This window comes from Charadrius vociferus, unplaced genomic scaffold (assembly GCF_000708025.1).
Source record: "Charadrius vociferus isolate BGI_N301 unplaced genomic scaffold, ASM70802v2 scaffold806, whole genome shotgun sequence".
In the NCBI taxonomy this organism is placed as follows: Eukaryota; Metazoa; Chordata; class Aves; order Charadriiformes; family Charadriidae; genus Charadrius; species Charadrius vociferus.
Genome location: NW_009649038.1, coordinates 698,312 through 701,018, shown reverse-complemented (window position 1 = coordinate 701,018; position 2,707 = coordinate 698,312).

The window sequence follows — 2,707 nt, the reverse complement described above, 5'->3', positions numbered from 1 at the left end:
CCTCTCCAACCCTTACTCCTCATATAAAGGAGCAGCAAGGCTCTACAGAACAATGACAACAGAATTATTCAGATGAGGCACATGCAAACATTTTCTAGAATGGATCTCCTGATTTAAAAGAAATATTTTAGTATCAAGATGTATTAGTCTCAAAAGACATTGTCCAAATAGAACAACAAAAAGAGATGCCTGGAAAATATTATGACTTTCAGTGTTTCAAGTAACCAGGCGGTCAAGATTAATTTCTGGTTTGTAACAGATACTTGGAAGCTGAATAAGAGAAGAAATAATTGAAAAACACTATTCCGAATTAATGGTTTAAGTCAATCATTTATTATTTATCCCACTTCCTGGGGCTTACACCACTTTTTCTGTAATTGCAACAAGACACACTGTTCCAAGATGGTTACGGCTGGCGATGCTGCACACGCACAGTCAGATTTTCCTCGCACATTTGTAACCAAACATACATATTCATCCAGTTATCACTCTGAGTCACAATGGTGCTTTGGAGAATCTGCAAATGGGGATGATTCTGGTTTGTTAGAGCTGCAAAGCTGGGTAGATTCAATTCACAGGCAGCAGAAATCGAGATCATGTTACGCGAGTGCTCCAAAGACACTTCTTCCACCAGTACACCAGCAGCGGTGTGATCTGGCATTCAAGACTAATAGAACCATGGACTGTGAGAAGGGTGGCACAACATTGAACTGAATTATTCAAAAAAATCCGTGTTTCAAAAGAGAAAATTACCCCCCAATTTTATTAAATGTGCTGTCATCTCTTATGGATCAAATGTGACCTAAAAGCTTTTCAGTACTCTGGATTTCGTCTGCATTGTAGGAGTAACAGTATGTGGGATGAGATCACATGTATGGGTATCAGCAAACATTTTCTATCTTCTTTTCCAATAGAAAAAATAAGTTTCCAAATTGGTTGGATTCACTTCAGTTTCACACTCCTGAGTTCCTGTATCAAGCCAGTATTTAATCTGTCTGCCAAGTTATATTTAAGACCAGGATATGACAAAGTGCTGCCTTTTTTTTTTTTTTTTTTTTAACAATTTTGCTTTATTTTTGCCTACTCTACATGAAGGCAAACTATAGTTTCTACTTTAATATGAACACTTGTTACTTTATAAGGGAATTTGAAGATGCTTCTAACAGGTTTGAAAATCTTAAACACCACTAAAATCTTAAACCCAGACATTGATTTTGTATGTTCAGAGCCTTCAACTCTAGCTGTAACAATTTTGCCTAAACATGACACTTAACTCAGCAACTGTTATCACTTGAATCAATAAAAATCATGAATGCAGTTTGTCTGGAGACAGAGAAATTGCAGGATGTGGCGACAGCAGACCTCTTGGTATTTAGCTATTGTGCTGAGACTCAAAGCTGTAGATTAATTAACTGCACTCACACGGTGGCAGGACAGCACTTCAGTCATTTCAGTAGCTCTTCAGAAGACTACAGAGTGAAAGAGGCAGCAGCCAAAAAAAAAAAAAAAAAAAAGTGTAATGTCTTTTCCCCAACTTTGTTGCTTGTCTAGAATCCAGCCTTGCAAATACTTCCCACTTTCTCAAGAGGATTGCTGAGAGCTGGAAAGCGCTGAATGCAGCACTGTCTAAAAGATCAGAACTTTTGGCAGGACTCTTTGATGCAAAAAAAGTCTTTCACAAGAATAATAAATCCCAAGAAATTAGGTGAAGGCTAAGTATGGGTAGAAAAAGCAAGAATATTTTGGGGTTTACTCAGAAATCTAGAAAGACGATCAAACAAACATCCAGCAAGTAGATGAAGCAGAAGTTATTACCCACTTGCTTTAAGCTGGTATTTGGATGATTTGCTGACAGTTCCGGGTCCGTTTTTTGGAATAAAACTACTTTAGCATATATATTAGGCAACTACTTTCCTAAATTTTAGCCGTGCAAGCTGTGATAACTTCCTTCGAATAAGTAGGGGGCAAATGCGCTTACGGCTGTGGTTCAGATAAAGAGCTTGTTTAAGTGCTTCTCTGGACCAGGGCCAGAACACCCCACTGCATCAAGCTGATACACAAGCTGTAGCGTTCATGCTTTATTTCTGCCGGCTGCATCACTTGCAGTGATTACCTATCCTCCCACCTGCGTGGAACTGTATCTGTTTCAAAGCCTCAGAGGCCCTCACGAAAACAAGTTATAAATTATATTACTATGCAGAGCCTTTCTTCCCAAATAGTCTTATACGCTGAAATAGTGTATGCATCATGTTGTGCATACATGTGTAAATGTGTATACTGAAGGCACTGGAGAGCAGGACTTGCAGCTAACCAGCAAAGGCATGTTATAGTTAAGGCTACCATGAAAGAGAAGATCAATTTATTTATTTTTTTCATTTTTATTAGGCCATAAAATGTGGTTGCTAGAAGCTTGCTGTCAAGATGCTGAGATTCTGATGCAGTTTGTTTTTTTCTTCAGTCCTCAAATGTGATTTTCCCTCATGGTTCAGTTTGGTAAGATAATCCAATTCAAGCATTTCAGCCTACAGAGCATTCATCTCAAATGAAGAAATGCTTCTATGTGGACTCAATAGATCATTAGGCTCTTCTTTCTGACAACTCCTGCTTCAGCCTAAGTGCCTGTGATTTATTCACTCATTTATGCACTCTGCAGTGTAAAACGCTCATTCCTTTTCTTTCCAGTTTCAAACACCCGGAGTATTTCTTG